The following is a 23,565-nucleotide window of genomic DNA, read 5'->3' as shown; positions in this document are numbered from 1 at the left end:
CAGGAGGGGCAGCTTTGGCAGACTAGGCTAAAAGCTGTTCTTTCCTTCTTGAAGACACAGCTGTGGCAGACAGTATTCTAGGTACTAGGTAGAGAGCGATGAAGAAGACAGAAAAATCCTCTGCTCTTATAGTGCTTCATTTTTCAAACATAAATATATGATTTAGTAAGAGCTAGTAATAAGTGCTACCAGCAATAACAAACAAAATAAAAACCACAAAAACCAAACTGGGTTCAGACATAGAGAGTGATGGTGGAGGTCAAGAAAGATTTTTCTGAAGAGAGTAGGTTTGAAATGACATCTGATGGAAAGAGAAAGTGTGTCAGTTAAACTATATGTAAAGAGCATTCCAGACAGACAGACAGTAAGTGCAGAGGCCCTGGGGTAGGGTGCTAGCATGTTCTAGGAGCACTGAGATGGTTAGGTAGATAAGGAGGAGTGACAAAGGTAAGCTTGGTAGGAGATGAGGTTGGACTGGGGGAGACAGAAGCTCCTCTGTTCCAGGTCAGACAAATCTGTATGTATACCCTGAGGCCTGTAACTTTCCATTTATAAGCTTGAATTTCCTCACCTTCAGCATGAGGCCAGTGACACCTTCCCTGGTGAGAATGATGACAGGGGCTACTGTGAGAATGATGACAGGGGCTACTGTAATTCCCGTGTGTATATTATTGTTTAATCTCAGTGCTTCCCCTCACCGTGCTCCCATTCCTGCACTAGAATTGGATGCTGTTGCCACATCCACTTTGAGCCTGTGAGCGGGGCACCAGTGGGGTGGAGGGTTGAGCCTTTACCAGTAATTACCGCTCCCAGGAAGCCCTCTTGGCTCGACTCCACACTCAGCATGGTGAAGACGACAGCCACTTGTCAGAAGCTTCCCAGAGAGACCACCTGGAAATGAGACCAGCCCTGACTGAGAGCTGCACTGAGGGGGGAAGGGCATGCAGGCCCCTTTGTCATTAGGCAGCCAGAGCTGGAGGGATCGCTCCGGTTTAAATTAAGGATTTAATGGGATGAGGCCAAATTAGATGCAATTAAAAAGACACTTTAGAGCTGGCAGACTACCAAGAGAGGCAGTAATGACTTTCCTAGAAGGGAATCCCACAGGCTGGGGGTTGGGGGAGACCAGGAGGGCTTGGTTTTCTACTCCTGGAAGCATTCAGGGTCGGGGATGCGAAGATAAAATGGAATCAGTCATTGGCAACGCCAGTGCCCAGCAAGGGCTGGAAGACCCTCGGTTGTCTGCCCAGGTGTTCCCTGCAATACTGCCTATACTTACAGTTTCCAAACTGGAATTTGGGGAGCCCTGTAGGATCCAAAGAAAACCTTTAGTAACTTCCCCAAGCATTGTCTAGATATACTAATTCCAATAATTTATTTATTTATAATAAAATTTACTTTAATTATTTTAAATATTGAAGTGAAAATGCTATGTAGGCGCCCAAATTTTAGCTCACGGAGACCACCAACATACTGTGCAGTGCAATTCCCTGTTAACCTCAGGATTAAGCTTCTGTGGCCTGGGCCTCCCTGTGGATTCTAAGCAGAAGCTCCGTTGCTTGGGAAGGCTGCTCACCCACCTCACCTGCACTGTCCACCCTGGGTAATTCAGGCCTGGACACGAGCTCACATGTCACAATGTCCTGCAAGCCCACTCCTAGGTGACTCAGGAGAAGCACTCAATGAAGTATTTTCTCAGTTAAAGGCTTGCTCCTGACACTGCAGAAAGGCTTAGTGCTATCAGGGGAATGAGTAAAAGTGCCAGAAATCTTGATGCTATCGTGTGGGAAAAAATCCTTGAGTTGTCAGAGTAAGTTTGGCACTTCTTGTTCAACTTTCTTGAATTCCAATGGACTTTGCTTGGCAATGTAGGGTCCCTCTGTCATTCTGCTTACAATTCTAGATAACATGTTTGGCATGGAGTTGCATCCTAAAGTTTGGACTTCACATGCAAAACAAAGTAAATCTGACTGTTCAGAGAGTTTGAATGAAGAGCTGTCAGAGATGGGCACTGACATCTCTGTGCATCAGAGATATCTGATGTCTCACCAGAGATGAGGCACTGCGCTGCATCTCTGCAGGCAGGAGATTTTCTTAAACGACAACCCAGAACATCCTTCAAGGTACATTTGAAAGTATTTTTTTGCCAAACAATATTTAAACTAGGAAACCAATTCATCATCTCCCTCCAAATGTAATACTCACAGTTTAAGGAATGAGAGTTGGGCTTAGGTATTATTAATAATTCAATCCTGAAATAAAATAATTGCCTATTATTCTTCTTAATGTTCCTGGATCAGTTTAATTAGAGAATGTTCTGAGATTGAAAAGTAAAGTATTTTGAAAATCTGTTACCATGTGCAACTGTTTTTGGGGCTGGATCAGGATTTTAGTAATATAGCAAAACCAAATCTATTGGATACTGATACTGGATTGCAACTATTATTTATAATGCTCAACTTCAAATTGTTTAGGTTATTGAAATAGCTTCATTATTCTCGTTGCTTAACTTTAGTGCTTGTGTGTTTGAACTGAAATATGCATTTATAAGTCACTCCTGTCAGCTTTATGTAATGGACTTCTACCAACAAATGTGTTTGAATATTAGTGCTGAAATGGTAGGAAACCACTGACTTACTCCAACCCATCATGATAAAATCGGGAAACACACCCCAGAGAGGCAGGTGCAGAGGCTGTTCATTCAGAACCAGAGTCAGCAGTGATCTGGCTTAAACGCGGGATCCCCTGACCTCCAACTGTACAGAAGCCATCAGGACTCAGCTCTGTCTCCTGCCTCCACCGGGTCCAGATCTCCTCCCTCTCCCATCCTTCCCTCTCCACCCAGGGCTAAGCTGTGATTAAGTTCCTTCCTTCAAAACCCTGGGGTGGATCAGAACAGCAGGTTCCACTCCCTCTCCCTGGAGCCACTTTGTCAGTTCCATTGTGGAGCAATCTGGTGGCCCACCCCACCCCAAACAAAGATGCTGCGTGCAGAGCACAGAGGACTCTCACACTGGGGTGCCCGGGTTCAAAGCCCACCTCCCCCTCTTACTAGACCTAAACTAGGTATGGCAATATGCCTGCCAAGCAGGGAAGTTGTGAGAATTTAGGACCCAATCTATGTAAGGCACATAGGAAGTAGTCAATAACTCTTAGCCTTTATTATCCATTTTACCAGAAGAGATTGATGTCAGATGTCCTTTTTAAAGAAAGATTTGGCTGCTAAGGAATGCAGGAGGGAAAAAAAAAACTGGCTTTAGAACATAAATTTAAAACATTTTTGCCCTAGCGTTTGAAGTCTTCAGCCTTTTCCACCCCTCTTCATATGCCCACCATGCCCACCGCAGTAGTCTCTCACTGCCCCCAAAGTGCCCTGCCCCCTCAGGCCTCCATATACATGTGTGTGATGCTGCCTAGGCCTGAAGGAAGACTCCTGCTCCCCTCTCAGGGCCTACCCCTTATTTTATCTCCTCCCAGAAGCCTGCTATGATCCCTCCTAGCAGAGACCCCAGAATTTCTAGAGAAAAGTTCTACAGGGCAGCACTGTATTTGGTGCGTGGGCTCAGGGCAGGTGGATTGGGCAGGGGCATCAGGAGATGACTAAAAGTTCTGCATAATTTGTCCACTGTCTTTCCTTAGATTGTGTGTTTATTTGGGTTGACTTTGTGGGGCTGACGGAGGTGATTGGGAGCTGAAGCATCTCCTCACTCCATTACAATGAAGTTCTGCTTTTCCTGGGTGCTCTGAGCACAGGGCTTGTCCTCATCTTGTGGTGGAGCTTGCGTCTGGGCTCCACATGCTCCTGCTTGTGTCCTTCCCTGCCCTCTACTTTGGACTCTGGACCCGCCAGCCACAAGGCATGACTAGCTCAGAAGCCCCAAGAACAGCCACTGGCACCCGGAACATCGGAACTCATGCACTCCAACACCTTGGCTCATTTCACAGGTGAAATAACTGAGGCCAACAAAGGATGGAGGGCTTTGCCTGGACCATGTATTAGGTGCTCAAAAACACTTTATGTTTGGAGCCAGGTAGAGGGGTGTGCTAGGAGACCAGAAGTCAATAACAGTTGGACCAATAAATCAAGCAGTAGACAGTGAAATAAAACTAACTCCAGAATGCATTGAACTAATCAATAACACCTGATTGCCAGTTACAAACTGCAAATACCAGATACTAATCACCAAGCCCTCAAGCCAATAGACAATTGTCATCTAGTGCAGTGGTTTTCAAACTCCACCAAGCACCAGGGTCACCGGGAGGGTGAACCCACAAATCTGGGCTTCATCTTCAGAGTATCTGACTTCATAGGTCTGAGGAGACGCCCAAGAACTTGCATTTCTAATAAGTCCCTCTGCTCTCCATGTCCCTTGAGCTCAGAAGTGGGGAGAGCGCCTGACCTGGGGGTCAGTGAACTGGATTCTAACTCGGGCCCAGCCTCTGCCTCCCTGTGAGACCTTGGCAAAGCACCTTCACTCTGGGCCTCAGTCTCTTCATCTTGGGGATGAGGAGCTAGGCTTTGTCTCTAGGGTAATTTCCAGAGCTTCGTTTGTCTGCTACACACCCAGTAACTGAATCCCTTCCCCGTGGCAGGCTCTGTCCTAGGTGCTGGGGGTATAAAAGGCGTCCCTGAGACAAGGATTCATGTACAAGTGATTTATTAAGAAGGTGCTCTGAGGAAAAGCAGTAAGGAAATGGGAAGTAGGAGATTGGGAAGAAGTGATTTCTAGCTAAGTCTCATGGAAAGTGGCTTCAGCCCAATCCCATAGGGTGCTTGGAAGTACAAGCCACATCTCAGGGTTGTCCTGTCCCAAGACTAGAGAGCTGGGCTCATTTCTGCACCTGCAAGTCATTAGCTAAGGAGAGGCTGAATTCCCAGGCACTTCAGTCTGTCTGCCATTGTGGGAAGTTTCCAGTAGCCTGGAGCAGGCTGCTGAGGGAGAGTCACAGGTGTGGACCACTGAAAGCAGAACACAGGCGGCAGGGGAGGAGGGGAGCACAGAACCAACCAAAGGTATCTGGGGAGCACTGGGTGGAGCCCCTCCACTGTCCACTCTCCTGTCCCTGTATTCCAGGAGCTCATGGGGGTGGGGAGAAGGAATTTATTTGCCTAAAGGGAATTTCATATTTACAGGTGATCTGGGGTCATTAATTGTCTCCAGTTTTCTGAAGATCACCGGCAAAATGAGGAGTTATAAACTAGGAACTGAAGCGTGCCCGGGAAGGAGGGGAGGCACTGAGCTTGAAGCATTATCAAGCCTCATTTGCATCTCCCACTCCCCACCCCCAAATTGCGCTGCTGTCTGCCTTTTGCCCGCAGGATGGTTAAGGCAACCCAGGAATCACAAGGCTCTGGCTCCCCACAGACTAATTGCAAGCCCGGGATATCAAATGGACTGATTTCCCCAGGGACATAGACATGTTTTCATAATTCTGACAGTCTCCTTTCATCTTACATCTCTAGCAGAGCTGGGATATTAATCAAGTCTTTTCCATTCTCTCACCTTTGGTTTGGGGGTAGAGGGGCCAGAATGGGAGAAGAACAGGGGAGTGAGGGTGCTAAGAAGGCTGTCTCTAGGTGACATAATTGAGAATCTGCAGACAGGGACTTGGTATTCTCAGCTAATCTGGACACCCAATCCTAATACTTATGGAAAGCTTGCAGGCTCTCAGAAACTAAGAGGCTGTTAGTTCCCAAGCCATGGCTTCTAAATGGGACTCCTCTAAGCCCAGCTTTGCAAGAAAGGACTGCCAAATCCTCAGGAGGGAAGAGGCAAGCAACTCTGTCCATTCTCCAGAGTATGGCCTTCCAAACAGACGCCACCTGAGAAGACATCTGTGACTGGAAAAGAGTTCTAGATGCACTGACTTGGTCAAGCCATTTTTGTTAGGCTGCAGAGCCCGGTGCGGGCAGAGCAGGGTCCAGCAAGCTGGTGCATAGCCTGGCCTGGACCAGAGCTCCTGGCTCCGGTTTAACTCCCTTTCCTTTACTATCCTTCCCCTCCACTCCTCTCCCCCAAATCTGAAATTCAAAGCATTAGGCCTGAATAGACCTGGAGGTGATGCAGTGCAAGCCTCTTCCTGCCATCACACACCTGGGCACTCTCCCATCCTCCTGCCTTACTTGGGACTCACCCAGCCTTGGCTGGCTCATGGCCTCTTCTCTCATGGAAGTCCATCTGGACTTCATAGAACTCTGTTACAAAAGTCTTCCTCCTATCGGTCCCCAAACTGCCTGCCACTCAACTTTCTCACTTTGCCTCTGGGAACACACAGAACACAGCTCTTCCCCTCTTCTGGAACAGAGCTCTTTAGATAGCAGTAGTACCGACAGCCATAATAGGACCTTACTCCTCAGAAAAGATTTCTGTTAGTCTTTCCCACTCAACTGCTACCTTATGGACCCTTAATAACAGCCCCAATTTTTCACTGCCGTGCTAGTCACATAGTATTTTTACTTTCTTTTGCCTCTTGTTCTCATGAGAACACTGTCCAATATGCACAGTAAGGATCCTATCAATCCATTTAGCAGCAGAAGGACTGGGATTCACTTAAGATCCCACAGCACAGCTGGACTCCAAAGTTTTCCATTTCCTTAGAAGAACACTTGGGTGCTGGGTCTCTGTGGCTGTAGGGCCTCTTTCCCTCATTTAGCAGGCATCCCTGTTGCTTCCTTCAGGGCCCATCCAACCTTGCAGGCCCCCTAATTGGGGTGACATTGAAATATGTGTCTGACTCCTGTGGCTGTGATATTTAAATCGTCTGAGGCCCACATGGGAAGGTGGGGAGGTGGCTGCACAGCTCTGAGAACCTGGAATCTCAAGTCTGTGACTATCCATTCCCCTCCTCCTCAGTGTGGCTGCCTGCAGTCATGTGGACCCCAGTGGTTAAATTCCATGTGCAGAGCTAGGGCTCTGATGTCTGACCTTCAAATATAGGGCAGCTCTGGCTGGCGGGAGGCAGCTGGGAGCCACTTACTTATAATGCCAGCTGACTCATTTTTTTCATCCTCTCGGCCAATTGGTGGGTGAATTAATTAAGTAATGCAGCCAGAATGAGCAGCCATAGGCTTCACTTTGCCTGCCTAAGCATCCTCCTGTTTTTAACTCTGTTAGATGGACCAAGGGGGTGGGGATTTAGGTGAACTGGGTTTGACTCCTAGTTTAGCGACAGCAGCTTGATTGTATTGCTCTAGACAAGTCCCCTTTCTGACCCGGACCTCAGCTTGCTGGTTTTTACAATGAAGAGATTGGACGCAAGGAGTTTAAGGAGGCACTTCTCAGGATGTCATTCTTCATAGCCTCATGCATGAATGAGCTTCGTAAATGGAAATGACAGATACAGAAATGATAACTGATGGCCTGAGAGTTGCATCTGTCTCTTGATGTGTTTTATTTAACAAATATACTGCTGTATAGGGATATATTTTTATTTTTATGTATTTCAATGGGAAGTATTAGGTCAGTGTCAAAATAATGGTGGTTTCAGACCATGAATTTTAAATCATTATAACTAGGCTCAAACACATTTTTATTAATCAAAATAGGAACCATTACAGTCAACATTTCTTGCCAATGAGAAATAAGTTTGTTTATTCCTGTAGCATAAAAACAATCCGTGTTTCAGGATTCAACGAACCCTTGGAAAGCATCTTCTGCCTCCTGCTAGTTGAGAGAGCGCTCTCCCTGCAAAAAGTGGCTGAGATGTTTGAAGAAGTGTTGGTCAGTTGGCGAGAGGTCACTTGAATATGGCAGACGAGGCAAAACTTTGTAGCCCAATTTGTCCAACGTTTGGAGTATTGGTCGTGCAATGCGCAGTCGGGCCATGTCGTGGAGAAGAACTGAGTCCTTTTGGTTGACCAGTACTGGCTGCAGGCACTGCAGTTTTCTGTGCATCTCATCGATTTGCTGAGCACACTTCTCAGATGTAATGGTTTGCCAGGATTCAGAACCCTGTAATGGATCAGACCGGCAGCGGACCACCCAACAGAGACTATGACTCTTTTTTGGAAAAAGTTTGGCTTTAGAAAGTGCTTTGGAGCTTCTTCTCGGCCCATCCACTGAGCTGGTCATTGTCAGTTATTCTATAAAATCCACTTTTCATCGAACACCACAATCTGATAGAGAAATGGTTTGTTGTTCTTACATAAAATAAGACAACACTTAAAAACAGCTCACGAGGCAGCCACTTTTCAGTTTTTCACCTTTCCCCCTTGCCCCAAATGCTGAACGACCATAGAGTGACCAGCATTGAGTTCTTCAGCAACTTCTTTTGTAGCTGTAAGATCAGCTTCAATTATCCTCTCAGTTGGTCCTTGTCAGCTTCTGATGGCCAGCTACCGCACTGCTCATCTTCAAGGCTCTCATCTCCTTTGCAAAACTTCTTGAACCACCACTACACTGTGCATTCATTAGCAGTTCCTGGGCCAAACTCATCGTTAATGTTGTGAGTTGTCTCCACTGCTTTATGATCCATTTTGAATTCAAATTTAAAAAATCACTCAAATTTGCTTTTTTGTCTAACATCATTTATGTAGGCTAAATATTAAAAAAGCAAGTAAGTTATTAGCAAAAAGCATAAAGCGATAAATGTGCATTGAAATGATATATAACATAACCACATTTATTTAAGAATGTATTCCAATATCAAATGACAAAGTTGAATAAGACAAAACCACAATTACTTTTGCACCAACCTGAAAAAGCAAAATGGCTGCCTGGGGAGGCCTTAAAAATAGCTGTGAAAAGAAGAGAAGTGAAAAGCAAAGGAGAAAAGGAAAGATATAAGCATCTGAATGCAGAGTTGCAAACAATCACAAGAAGATAAGAAAGCCTTCCTCAGCAATCAATGCAAAGAAATATAGGAAAACAACAGAATGGGAAAGACTAGAGATCTCTTCAAGAAAATTAGAGATACCAAGGGCACATTTCATGCAAAGATGGGCTCGATAAAGAACAGAAATGGTATGGACCTGACAGAAGCGGAAGATATTAAGAAGAGGTGGCAAGAATACACAGAAGAACTGTACGAAAAAGATCTTCATGACCCAGATGATCACAATGGTGTGATCACTGACCTAGAGCCAGACATCCTGGAATGTGAAGTCAAGTGGGCCTTAAAAAGCATCACTACGAACAAAGCTAGTGGAGGTGATGGAATTCCAGGTGAGCTATTTCAAATCCTGAAAGATGATGCTGTGAAAGTGCTGCACTCAGTATGCCAGCAAATTTGGAAAACTCAGCAGTGGCCACAGGACTGGAAAAGGTCAGTTTTCATTCCAATCCCAAAGAAAGGCAATGCCAAAGAATGCTCAAACTACTGCACAATTGCACTCGTCTCACACGCTAGTAAAGTAATGCTCAAAATTCTCCAAGCCAGGCTTCAGCAATATGTGAACCATGAACTTCCAGATGTTCAAGCTGGTTTTAGAAAAGGCAGAAGAACCAGAGATCAAATTGCCAACATCCACTGGATCATGGAAAAAGCAAGAGAGTTCCAGAAAAACATCTATTTCTGCTTTATTGACTATGCCAAAGCCTTTGACTGTGTGCATCACAATAAACTGTGGAAAATTCTGAAAGAGATGGAAATACCAGACCACCTGACCTGCCTCTTGAGAAATCTGTATGCAGGTCAGGAAGCAACAGTTAGAACTGGACATGGAACAACAGACTGGTTCCAAATAGGAAAAGGAGTATGTCAAGGCTGTATATTGTCACCCTGCTTATTTAACTTCTATGCAGAGTACATCATGAGAAACGCTGAGCTGGATGAAGCACAAGCTGGAATCAAGATTGCAGGGAGAAATATCAATAACCTCAGATATGCAGATGACACCACCCTTATGGCAGAAAGTGAAGAGGAACTCAAAAGCCTCTTGATGAAAGTGAAAGAGGAGAGTGAAAATGTTGGCTTAAGGCTCAACATTCAGAAAATGAAGATCATGGCATCTGGTCCCATCACTTCATGGGAAATAGATGGGGAAACAGTGAAAACAGTGTCAGACTTTATTTTTCTGGGCTCCAAAATCACTACAGATGGTGACTGCAGCCATGAAATCAAAAGAAGCCTACTCCTTGGAAGGAAAGTTATGACCAACCTAGATAGCATATTCAAAAGCAGAGACGTTACTTTGCCAACAAAGGTCTGTCTAGTCAAGGCTATGGTTTTTCCTGTGGTCATGTATGGATGTGAGAGTTAGACTGTGAAGAAGGTTGAGAGCCGAAGAATTGATGCTTTTGAACTGTGGTGTTGGAGAAGACTCTTGAGAGTCCCTTGGACTGCAAGGAGATCCAACCAGTCCATTCTGAAGGAGATCAGCCCTGGGATTTCTTTGGAAGGAATGATGCTAAAGCTGAAACTCCAGTACTTTGGCCACCTCATGCAAAGAGTTGACTCATTGGAAAAGACTCTGATGCTGGGAGGGATTGGGGGCAGGAGGAGAAGGGGATGACAGAGGATGAGATGGCTGGATGGCATCACTGACTTGATGGACATGAGTCTGAGTCAACTCCGGGAGTTGGTGAAGGACAGGGTGGCCCGGTGTGCTGCGATTCATGGGGTCGCAAAGAGTCGGACACGACTAAGCGACTGAACTGAACTGAACTGAATAATACCTGTTGCAGTTTGGCCCAGCCCCCATCATTCCCTGTTTTCCAATGCCTGGTCCTCTTGGGGATCAGTCTGGCCTCTGAAGCCATTTGAGTTTGCAGCCCCTGGTGCCAGTCAAATCATTTGCTATGGACAGGACAGTAAGAGTGCAGACAATAACAGCCACATTTGTTTTATGCTTCCAGTTTAATCAAACCATTTTCTATCTATTGAAGTATTTGGCTTGATGCTAAAGTGCATATGCAATTTCATGGTCTCAATTTCCTTATTTTCCCATTCACAGAGAACTGTGGTGAGGATCAGCATGGTCATGTATGGTAGAGATTAAATTTATTATTCTAAAAGCCACTTGCCAGAATCAGTGCCTTTCAAAGATGAAAGCTAAATTCACCTTAGTAGATGATTGCTTTTTTTGGGAAAACACATCATTGGACCTTTTACCAAAAGTAAAGGCCCAGCTAGGACTTGGTTTTGGAGAGTGGGAGATGGTGATGGAGGTTGTGATGGATGAATGGAAACAAAACCCCAATACATAATATACAATAGACATAATACAGTAAAATTAGGTCGTACTTGGGTAAAGAGTTTGTGAAGATAACTGATTCCAGATTTCTTGAGATCTCAAAAGCAAGATTTTGAGGGGACCTTAAGATGTGGGAGAGAAGACACAAGAAAAGGCTTTTGTCCCCAAGCAGGAGAAACCTGAGTAGCATGGACCAAGGGAGACAGAATCAGTTAGTGACTCTCTAAAAAGTTACAGCTTCTTTGATGGTAATACTAATTTTTAAAAATTAACAATGTGAAATTGACAAATGTTAACACACTAGGAGTCACCAAAGTACAGCCCACGGGTCAAATCCAGCCCACTGCTCATTTTTGTACTGAATGCAAGCTAAATGTGGTTTTTATATTTTTAAATAGTTGGAAAAATAAAAATGTGAAAATGATATAAAAATCAAATTTCAGTGTCTATAAATAAGATTTGTTGAACCGTTGGCCACTCATTTGTTTCTGCATTGCCTGCAGCTACTGACGCCATACAGTGGCAGAGATGAGTACTTAGGACAGGCTATATGTGTGGTGCTCTCTAGTTTACAGTCACCTGGGTGGATGGGCGCAGAGCCCTTGAAGGAGGAATCATCACTGTGGAAACTCACCGTGGTGTTTGGGGACCATTCTTCCTAAAGTGCAAGCTCCCTGTCAGGAAGGAAAAATAGGAAAGAATTGGGGATTCAATTAGGTATTGAACAAAGTGATTCATTGGATTAAATTAGATGCAACATGGTTGGCAGGGTGGAGTAGGGTGATGTTCATAGACTCAAGTCAGAGAAATAATTTAGGTGATGGTGTAACTTGTACCTGGGGGGCCTGGGTTATGAATCCAGCTCCATTTGAACCACATGGACTCAGAGTCCCCTGATGTCACATGAAAAAGTACCTGAGAGGTATCACCCAGCATGATTATGGCTCTAAGTCTCCTGTGCCAGCCGCACCTCTGAACAACCAGCAGAGGTTTCCCTCTGAGACTACCGGTAACTAGAGCATGGCTGTGAATGAGTGACCAGGAACCTCAGCTCACTTAAAATGAGAGTGGTATTCCCGGAGAGGTGACCTCGATTTTCTTGAGCTGAGAAAGCTGTTCCCTTAGTGAAGAGGGGTCTTTTTAACCCCTGGAAGGTACAAATTAAATACAAAAACAACAAAGTTAACAGAACCCATAATAGTAATACATTTGTGTTTAGTTCAGTAGTGGCCTGTACATATTTGCAGGCTTTGTGATATATATGAGAATTTGGCATATCTGAGAGTTCATCATAAATGCATAATCAAGCAATTGATTTTAGACTTGCGATTTTAAATTAAAGGTTGTAAGAGAATTTGATTAGTTTTGTAAACAGTACTAGAATGTTTATGAGAACTTAAGAATCACCATATTTAGGATTTTGATTTATTAAATTTACAAGAGTAGTTTAAGTGCTTGAAAAGGTTTTGCTTGTTAGGTCAAGCATGTAAAGTGCTCGGAATGAAAACAGGATGCATCAAGCTTATAAATGCACTTCAAAATGCTTAACAGAACCTAATGCAATAAATTGTAAATGAGACAATTTAAGGGAATTTGGATTTACAATTAGGATAGTAAAATTTGAATTTAAACTTAGAGACTAGGGAAAAATGTGTTGTTGTTGTTTTTTAATTTGTTACTTTTTTTCTGCAACAACAACAAAAATTATCTTTGGTCATGAAGAACTCCCTCTGACACTCATGTCTGAAAAGGAATCATCGTTTTTCTCCATTCCAAACATGGGTTCCAGAAGGTGAACAGCACTCAGGTGTCCAGGTGAGGGTCCTGGGGCACATTGCTCTCACTTTTCACCTCTCTACATCTAAATGCTCAGTTGCTCCAAGTCTTATCCAACCCTTTGTGACCCCATGGACTGTAGCCCGCCAGGCTCCTCTGTCCATGGAATTTTCCAGGCAAGAATATTGGGGCTAGGTTCCTCTGTCCATGGAATTCTCCAGGCAAGAATACTGAAGTGGTTGCTGTTTCCTACTCCGAGGGATCTTCCTGACCCAGGGATCGAACCCGTGTCTCTTGTGTCTCTGCATTGGCTGCTGAATTTTTACCACTTCACCACCTGGGAAGCCCCTACATCTAAATAGCTCCCAGCAATCTAGACCCCATTCATATCATGGGACCTACCCCCTAGCTCCCTCTGCCTCTCAGACTAGCCTTCCACTCACCCAGGTCCATCTCATGGGGTCTCCCTTCCTCTGGTCTTCTCTCCTTTTTCTTTTCTTCCTTCATGACAATGAAGAAGACACTAAGAGAAGAGGGGATCTCTTGCCTGCCTGACTCTGGCTGCCTTTGTACATCTGCTGACCCCTAGTAGTCCCAGAAGTCTGTTGAGAGACATCCTCTGGGTCCTTCGTCTTCAGAGTTGTAGCTTCCTGCCTAAGACAGCAATGTCATCTCCATAAGCCCAGTTGCTGGAGACTTAGTGTTGGTGGTCACTGGCCAGTGAGTGTGTATTAGGAAAGATGAAGTCTCCTCTCTCTGCCCATCTGCTTCTCCTGCTGTACCTCTGATTTGGTGTGAAGGCCCTGGAGAGGTTGAGGGTGACAGTAACTGCTTTCTCTGGATCTTCCCCCTGCAGATGACTTTTCTCCAAGGATCTTGTCACCCAACCTAATTCTGAACTCTTAGAAGGCAGAGCCCTATCTCAACCATTTCTGTCTCCTTTAAGGCAGAGATGAGCATTGACTGGAGGCTAAGAAAGTAAGGACAGGACCCTATCTTTTGTTGCAAAAGCACAGGAGGAAGAGCATATATTCAGCTCCATCATGGGCTTCCTGTGTGAGCCTAAGTAAATCATCACCCTCTCTGGGCCTGGTTTCCCCTTGCCCCTTAAAGAGCTTCTAGGCAGCTTTGCACACTGAGACACAATTTAGTCTGCTAGCCTTACTAGCAACAGCAGACAATGTCAAAGTATCTATGAATAGAAGAATCTGTGAAGTCCACAAACAATAAATGCTGGAGAGGGTGTGGAGAGAAGGGAATTCCTATACTGTTGGTGGGAATGTAAATTGGTACAGTCACTATAGAGAACAATAATGGAGGGTCCCTAAAAAACTAAAAATAGAGCTATAATATGACCCAGCAATCTCACTCCTGGGCGTAAATCCAGAAAAAAAAAAAAAAAAAAACATGGTCTGAAAGGAGATATGCACCCCCAAAGTTCATTGCACCACTGTTTACAATAGCCAAGACATGGAAGCAAACTAAATGCCCATCAACAGGGGAATAGATGAAGAAGATGTGGTACATATATACAACGGATATATACAACGGAATATTACTCAGCCGTCAAAAAGAATGAAATAATGCCATTTGGAGCAATATGGAGGGACCTAGAGATTGTCATACTGAATGAAGTCAGACAGAGAAGTAGAAACATTGTATGACATCCCTTATATGCAGAATCTAAAAAAGAAATGATGCAAATGAACCTACTTACAAAACAGAAATGGATTCACAGGCTCAGAGAACAATTTTTGGTTGCTGAGGGGAAGGGATAGTAGAGAATTCAGGTGGACAGGTACACACTGCTATATTTAAAATGGAAACCAACAATGACTTATTGTATAGCACAGGGAACTCTGTTCAATGAGGCAGCCTGGATGGGAGGGGATTTTGGGGGAGAATGCATACATGTATATGCATGGCTGGGTCCCTTTGCTGTCCACCTGAAACGATCACAACATTGTTAATCAGCTACATCCCAATACAAAATAAAAAGTTAAAAAAGAATCTGTGAATAAATTATAGTACATACATAGATTGTGTCAGTCAGGGTCCAGTCAAGAGATAAAATATGCAGCAGCTATTTTCTCCTACATCATTCTGTTATGAAAATTTTCAAACATATGGGAAAATTGAACAATCTGTAAAGTGAATACTCATATACCCAAACTTGGCCTTACTTGCTTTATCATATATCTATCCATCTTATTTTTGGATGCATTTCAAAATAAGGTGCAGACAGAAATATGCTTTACCTAGAAACACTTTAACATGTATATCATTAACTAGAATTCCATATTTGTTTATAGTTCTTTTTAAGGTAAATTTTCATATAACCAAATCTAAATTTTGTCTACAATTTAATAAGCTTTGCCAAATTCATCCACCTGTGTAATCTAAACACTGTCATCAAATATAGAACACACTTCCGTCATTGCCTTTCTCTGTTACTACCTCCACCTGCAAACACTGTTCTGAATTTTTCCTACCAGAACTTAGCCTGTTCTAGAACATCATCTAAGTTGCGGCATACTGTGTAAGGCCTCTTTCAGTCAACCCGGTGTTTTTAAGATCTACTCAAATTATTGCATATGTCAGTAGTTTGTTTCTTATTTTTTGTTGTATCATATTCTTTTGTATGGATATACCACCATTTGCTTGTCCATTCTCCCATTGATGGACTATTTGGGGATATTTCCAGTTTTTGTCTATTTCTGAATAAAGCTGCAAAGAATTATTTTTAGACAGTTCTTTCTGAGATCATACGTTTTCATATGTCTTAGGTAAATCCCTAAGATTGGATTAGCTGGTCCACAAGGTAGGTTAATGTTTAGATTTCTAAGAAAACCCTAGTGTTGCCCATACCCAGACCCTACCAGGACCTGGCCCAAGTCCCCTCCTATTCTCTGCCCCAGTGAGATGCCAGCCTGCAGGTGCCATCACTCTCCCTTCAGGAGCGAATTCTCTCTCAGGGTCCTCCTCCCCATTCAGTCTTGTCATCTGATCTTGGTCAGGTCACCAGGCCACCAAGTACACTTCATTAACTACAACATGGGGAAGGCCTGAGAGTCTCCATTCTTTTCATTCCAGGAGGCATACACTATGTCGCTTCAGTCGTGTCCAACTCTCCAACCCCATGGACTGTAGCCCACCAGGCTCTTCTGTCCATGGGATTCTCTAGGCAAGAATACTGGAGTGGGTTGCCATGCCCTCCTCCAGGGGATCTACCCAATCCTGCATCAAACCTGGGATCAAACCAGCATCTCTTAAGTCTCCTGCACTGGCAGGTGGGTTCTTTACCATTAACGCTACCTGGGAAGCCCCTAGAGCATATAGATGTTCCATAAAAATTAACTATCATGGTGAGGTCTCTCCCCACAGTCTAAGGGGCAGGGCCCACATCCCTGTGTCCAATTCCTCTCTGTAACCCACATATTCCAGCCCCCACAGTGGATCCAAGGTTGCAAAGTGCTCAGGCCTGTTTGCTGAATGCAAAAATTCATGAATGCATGGAGGTCATTGGAAGTCTTGTCTTCCGTGAGCACAGGACTTGAGAGGAGGAGAGTCTGTGACACACTGGAGCTACCTCTGCCTCCAGCCAAGTGCACACGCACCGCTCAAGCCCCTTCCTTCTTGCCCTGACCCTTGGCCGGGGGAGCTGTAGGCAGGCCACTGTGGAGCTGAGTTTTCCTACAGCCCTCAGTGGCTCGCCTGCCAGCCCAGAACCCCTCTTTGTTAAGACTGTTTCTTAAGTCAACCCTTCTCAGTCAGGACACTCTTCAGCTAATGATGTCCGTGGAGAGAGCAGAGGCTGCAATGCATGGCCTTGCCCTAGGAGTCAGCCCCGGGGAGAGCAGTTTGCCAGGGGCACTGTGACCCTGGAGTGGAATGAAGTTGACAAGCACATCCCAAGTCCTGAGAGTCAGGGCTGGAGGAGTCTTTGTTGATATGTGCCAAGCCACCTCCTCCTTGTACGGGAGAGGGAACAGCCAGGCCTGGAATCTAGGGCTGCTGACCACCCTACCCCCACTCCTCACCCCCCCAAACACACACGAATCTCACACTTGTGCAGGCATCAGAATCACCTGGAAGGCTCATCCTTAACAACTGATGGCCCCATCCCCGGCTCCAATTCAGTAGGTCTGGAGTGAGGCCTAAGAGTTTGCATTTTAACAAGTTCCCAGATGATGCTGTTGCTGCTAGCTGGGGACCACACTTGGAAATTGTTGTTTTAGGAGGCTGCCTTGTGCCAGTATTTGTGGGCTTCCCTTGTGGGTCAGCTGGTAAAGAATCCACCTGCAATGTGGGAGACCTGGGTTCAATCCCTGGATTGGGAAGATCCCCTGATGAAGGGAAAGGCTACCCACTCCAGTATTCTGACTTAGAGAATTCCATGGACTGTATAGTCATGAGGGCGCAAAGAGTCAGACACAACTAAGCGACTTTCACTTTCGCTTGTGCCTAGAACCCATGTTCGGAACCCAAGAACACGGTGCCAAGGAGGCAGGGATACAACTGCCATTTGGAAGGAAGCAGAAAGGACCCAGTTGAAAAAACTCGAAGGTTCTACAATTTGCCAGCCTCAGGGAAAGGTGGGGGCAAGGGGGCACGGTTCAGACTAGGTGAGGCAAGGTGCCTAGGCAACAAAACTTAAGCAGACGTCCCTCTGAGGCTCCTGCAATGTGTCCTAGTGACTGCCTGCTTCCACCAGGCCCAGTTCTTCCCCTGGGAGACTGACAATACCCACTACCCTCCCCAGTCTGGTAGGTTGGCAGTGCAGCCAGTGTTTTCACGAGCAGCTGCCTTCTGTGGGGTTCAGTGTCCATGTGAACCTCCTTTTTGTTTAAAGCAGGGCATTTAATACCCTGGGCCAGGAAGAAGTGACATATTGTGTGAGTGTGTGTGCGTGTGTGAGTCTGTCTATGTGCCTTTGTGTGTCTGAAGGAGAGACAAAACAGAAATGGTGTCAGAGAAAGAGTCCTGCAAGGGCATACAATGATGTGTAAACTTCCTGGTCATTTAAGTGTGCCTCCTGGACCAGCAGCATCAGCATCACCTGGAGAGCTTTAAAAAATACGGAAGGCCAAAGATTCTCAACATTGATAATTATTAGAGAGATACAAATCAAAACTTAAATGAACTACCATCTCACACTGGTCAGATGGCCATCATTAAAAAGTCAAATAACAATGCTGGAGAGGGTGTGGAGAAGAGGGAACCTTCCTACTCTGTTGGTGGAAAATGTAAACTGGTGCTGCCACTACGGAAAACAGTGTGGAGGTTCCCTAAAAAGCTACAAATAGGGTTGGCATACAATTCAGTGATCCTACTTTTTTGGTATGTATCTGGACAAAACTACCACTCAAAAAGATACATGCACCCCTATGTTTATGGCAGCTCTATTCATGATAGCCAGGACATGGAAACAGTCTAAATGTCCACAGAGAAGTAAATGGATAAAGATGTGGTACATATATACAATGGAATACTCAGATCAGATCAGATCAGTCGCTCAGTCGTGTCCGACTCTTTGTGACCCCATGAATCGCAGCACGCCAGGCCTCCCTGTCCACCACCAACTCCTGGAGTTCACTGAGACTCACGTCCATCGAGTCAGCGATGCCATCCAGCCATCTCATTCTCTGTTGTCCCCTTCTCCTCCTGCCCCCAATCCCTCCCAGCATCAGAGTCTTTTCCAATGAGTCAACTCTTCACATGAGGTGGCCAAAGTACTGGAGTTTCAGCTTTAGCATCATTCCTTCCAAAGAAAGGTGATCTCCTTCCAAGGCTGATCTCCTCCAGAATGGACTGGTTGGATCTCTTTGCAGTCCAAGGGACTCTTAAGAGTCTTCTCCAACACCACAGTTCAAAAGCATCAATTCTTTGGCGCTCAGCCTTCTTCACAGTCCAACTCTCACATCCATACATGACCACAGGAAAAACCATAGCCCTGACTAGACGAACCTTTGTTGGCAAACTAATGTCTCTGCTTTTGAATATGCTATCTAGGTTGGTCATAACTTTCCTTCCAAGGAGTAAGTATCTTTTAATTTCATGGCTGCAGTCACCATCTGTAGTGATTTTGGAGCCCAGAAAAATAAAGTCTGACACTGTTTCCACTCTTTCCCCATCTATTTCCCATGAAGTGGTGGGACCGGATGCCATGATCTTCGTTTTCTGAATGTTGAGCTTTAAGCCAACTTTTTCACTCTCCTCTTTCACTTTCATCAAGAGGCTTTTGAGTTCCTCTTCACTTTCTGCCATAAGGGCAGTGTCATCTGCATATTCGAGGTTATTGATATTTCTCCTGGCAATCTTGATTCCAGCTTGTGTTTCTTCCAGTCCAGCGTTTCTCATGATGTACTCTGCATAGAAGTTAAATAAACAGGGTGACAATATATAGCCTTGACATACTCCTTTTCCTATTTGGAACCAGTCTGTTGTTCCATGTCCAGTTCTAACTGTTGCTTCCTGACCTGCATACAGATTTCTCAAGAGGCAGGTCAGGTGGTCTGGTATTCCTATCTCTTTCAGAATTTTCCACAGTTTATTGTGATCCACACAGTCAAAGGCTTTGGCATAGTCAATAAAGCAGAAATAGATGTTTTTCTGGAACTCTCTTGCTTTTTCCATGATCCAGCGGATGTTGGCAATTTGATCTCTGGTTCTTCTGCCTTTTCTAAAACCAGCTTGAACATCTGGAAGTTCATGGTTCACATATTGCTGAAGTCTGGCTTGGAGAATTTTGAGCATTACTTTATTAGCATGTGAGATGAGTGCAATTGTGCAGTAGTTTGAGCATTCTTTGGCATTGCCTTTCTTTGGGATTGGAATGAAAACTGACCTTTTCCATTGCTGTGGCCACTGCTGAGTTTTCCAAATTTGCTGGCATATTGAGTGCAGCACTTTCACAGCATCATCTTCCAGGATTTGGAATAGTTCAACTGGAATTCCATCACCTCCACTAGCTTTGTTCATAGTGATGCTTTCTAAGGCCCACTTTACTTCACATTCCAGGATGTCTGGCTCTAGGTCAGTGATCACACCATTGTGATTATCTGGGTCGTGAAGATCTTTTTTGTAAAGTTCTTCTGTGCATTCTTGCCATCTCTTCTTAATATCTTCTGCTTCTGTTAGGTCCATACCATTTCTGTCCTTTATCGAGTTCATCTTTGCATGAAATGTTCCTTTGGTATCTCTGATTTTCTTGAAGAGATTCCTAGTCTTTTCCATTCTGTTGTTTTCCTCTATTTCTTTGCATTGATCGCTGAGGAAGGCTTTCTTATCTCTTCTTGCTATTCTTTGGAACTCTGCATTCAGATGTTTATATCTTTCCTTTTCTCCTTTGCTTTTCACTTCTCTTCTTTTCACAGCTATTTGTAAGGCCTCCCCAGACAGCCATTTTGCTTTTTTGCATTTCTTTTCTATGGGAATGGTCTCAGCCATAAAAAGAATGAAATAATGCCATTTGTAGCAACATGGAAGGACTTAGAGATTATCATACTAAGTAAAGTAAGTCAGAGAGAGAATGAATAGAACTACATGTTAACACATGTGAAAGGTAACAGATGACACAAATGAGCCTATCTGTGAAGCAGAAACAGACTCATGACATAGTGAACAAATCTGTGGCTGCCAAAGGGGAGCAGGATGGGAGAGGGATGGATTGGGAGTTTAGGGTTAGCAGACAAACAATTATACAGACAGTAGATAAAGAATAAGGTTCTACTATATAGCACAGGGATGATATTCAATTTCCTGTGATAAACCATAGTAAAAAAAAGAATATGAAAAATTATATGTGTGTGTGTAACTGAGTCATTTTGCTGTACAGCAGAAAATATTGATACAATATTGTAAATCAAGTACATTTTAATAAAAAAAAAAGTTCTGAAGCCCAAGTTACACTCTAGAATCTGCATTTTAACAAGATCCTCAAGTGAAATAGGCACAGGAACATTGGGATCATCTGTAGGGTTTGTTTTTTTTTAATAACACTGATGCCTGTGTCCTACCCCCAGAGACTTTGATAGTCTCCTAGATTCTGCATGAACATGGGTTTTTAAAACCTCCTATGTGGTTCTAATGAGCTACAAAATCCCAGGACCATCAGTGTAGACAGCCTCAGAGGTCTTCAGAATTAGTGTGGAGACATCATGACACAGTGGGACTCATATGGCATTTTAGAATCCAGGATATGATTGGTAATCCTGACTCTGCCACTAACGAATTACGTGGGCTTGGTTCACTTTCTCCCCTCAATTTCCTCAAAGTAAGATGGGAATTTTAACAATCTCTCTAGAACAAGATACTTGTGATTATTAGAGCTTTAAGGGCTCTCAGTTAACATTTAGCTCACATAGCTTCCATTTTACCCTTGAGAACGCTTAAGACTTTTCTAGGCCTTGGTTTCTCCACTTATAAAATTGGAACTTAGACCACGAAGGGCCTTTCTCCAGTGCACTGCTCATATTCCTGCCTTTGTACGATGGTTCTCCATTCAGTGCTTCCACCGCTCCACCCAGACATGGCTCAGGGTTGTCATTCTTCTCTGCACCCCCAACTCCCATCGCCCTAAACTTCAGGTTTCAGGTCAGAGTTTACATCCTGAAAGGAGCCTTCCCTGACCACCCCCTTCCAGTCCAGGGCCCTATTAGTCACCTGAATGTCCCTGCCCTCTCCTGCCCTTTATCATGGAACATTATAATTGTCTAAATGGTCTGATGCCCAGCCAGCTTGTGACAGCCCTGCAAACACTCTCCTCTCCATCTCTACCTCGGATCCCTGCTAGGTATTCCCCAAATATTTGCCTGAAAGTTGAATGAGAGACCATCAGTTGAGGTTGTCATCAACTAATTTCACAACTCTTTTTCCAAACACATGACCTTTACCAGTTTGATTCAACTCAACGTTTAAAAGGACACATGTACACCCGTGGCTGATTCCTGTCAATGTATGGCAAAAACCACCACGAAATTGTAAAGTAACTAGCTTCCAATTAAATAAGTTTAAAATAAATAAATAAAAATAGATACCACAATTCAAAGAAAAAAAAAAAAGCTAACTAAAGTATAAGGAAGACTTCCTGACATTAACCTCAGTTATCTAACTGTTGGAGGAACATAGTTTTCTGAATGGAAAAAATCAGCTGAGTTATAAGCCCAACTAGATCTTGAACATGGAGAAGGCAATGGCACCCCACTCCAGTACTCTTGCCCGGAAAATCCCATGGGTGGAGAAGCCTGCTAGGCTGCAGTCCATGGGGTCTCGAAGAGTCAGACACGACTGAGAGACTTCACTTTCACTTTTCACTTTCATGCATTGGAGAAGGAAATGGCAACCCACTCCAGTGTTCTTGCCTGGAGAATCCCAGGGACGGGGGAGTCTGGTGGGCTGCCGTATATGGGGTCGCACAGAGTCGGACACGACTGAAGTGACTTAGCAGCAGCAGATCTTGACCACAGCCTTTCACAGGCACACCACAGTTTGCAAAGCACTCTCATGTCTGCTGTCTCCTTGCTGGGAGGATGGCAGGGCAGCAATTATGACCATCACACTAGAGTACAATTGCTTGAGTCTGTTTTGTTTACTGAGACTTCCTCAGCACGTGGTAGGTACACAATAAATATTTGTACAATAAAGGAACCTCTATCTGATAAAGCTTAGGGAGACTGAGGAGGCCCAGGGTTGCTAGTTCTTTGAATGTTTCCAAAGAACTAGAAATCCATTTCTCATGTTAAATCTTCTGGTTTTTAAAGATTGGTCACTAACTTGAAATGTTAAAAATTAAAACAAAAACTCATCAGAGGCCTCAGTCTGATGGGGCAGCAGTTTATAACCTCTGAGCAAGGCCAACATCACAGGTGTTTAGGGCTTACAGTCAGACTGAATCACCAGTCCAACCTCATCTTCCACAGCTTGCCTTCTTACACAGCAAACCCCATTCTTCAGCTCCCACTTCTACACCTCCACTCCACTCCTGCAGCTCCCACACCTGAAGCTGTGCCAAGCTCCGCCCCTGCCTCCAGCATCATCCAAATCCCACCAGAGTCTACAGGACTTTATGGGGACTCCACCTTGGAAACCTGCCATGCCCTCTCTGTTCCTAGCTATTTGTGACCCATCTCCAGTCTCTTGTGGAGACTCCTGGGGACAGCAATCTTTGATTCATCTCTATGCCCTTCTATCAGGGTCCCCAAAGAGCCAGTCCAGAGCGAGTGTTCAGGAAACAATAGCATGGCTGACAGATCCGGCAGCATTCATCCCAACGTAAGTGAATTCCTCACTTGGAGCAGAAGGATGGATAATTACAGCCTGGCTTTAGCAATCTGCTCTGCATTCACCCCTCAGGGTGTGTGAATTGCTGTGAAATTGTTATCAAGAGGAAAGCAGAAAGTGACTCTTAAAGGGAGAGTTAAAGGAAGGAAGAAAAGCCTTTGTAAGCTCTTGCATCTCTGCTGACCTTTGGGCCATGGAAAGAAGGCTGGTGCCATCAGGAGGCAAAGGTGGGACCCCTGACTTGCTCTGATGTGACTTTGGGCAGGTGCCTTCCCCTGTCTGAACAGTAAGGGGCAGAACCAGATCACCACCCAGGGTCTGCTGTGTGGCAATCAATGGGATTTACAGGATCCCTGGTTAATGTGATCTGGGGG

This window comes from Bos grunniens, chromosome 8 (assembly GCF_055505025.1).
Source record: "Bos grunniens cultivar Pamir isolate PY7600 chromosome 8, Bosgru_T2T1.0, whole genome shotgun sequence".
Classification (NCBI taxonomy): Eukaryota; Metazoa; Chordata; class Mammalia; order Artiodactyla; family Bovidae; genus Bos; species Bos grunniens.
Note: the sequence above shows the minus strand (reverse complement) of the source record.